We start from the raw sequence: 288 nt of genomic DNA, 5'->3' as shown, positions 1-288 counted from the left end.
GTGGCCATGGCCCACGGGCCCAGCCGCTCCGCGGCATGTGGGATCTTCCCGGACCGGGGCACGAACCCGTGTCCCCTGCATCGGCAGGCGGACTCTCAACCACTGCGCCACCAGGGAAGCCCTCCTAGAATATTTTTAAAGAGATCCCAAATATAATGTTATCCACTCTGAGATAATACTTCTGTGTATGTCTCTGTACACGGTATACGATCTCAAGAAAAATTTTAAAAATACTTAGCGCCGTGTCATTACTACACTTATGATTCCTCGTTATTCTCTGATAGTTGA

Source organism: Lipotes vexillifer, unplaced genomic scaffold, assembly GCF_000442215.2.
Source record: "Lipotes vexillifer unplaced genomic scaffold, Lipotes_vexillifer_v1.1 scaffold72, whole genome shotgun sequence".
NCBI lineage: Eukaryota > Metazoa > Chordata > Mammalia > Artiodactyla > Lipotidae > Lipotes > Lipotes vexillifer.
The sequence above is the reverse complement of the archived record's forward strand: the minus strand, read 5'-3'. Positions refer to the sequence as shown.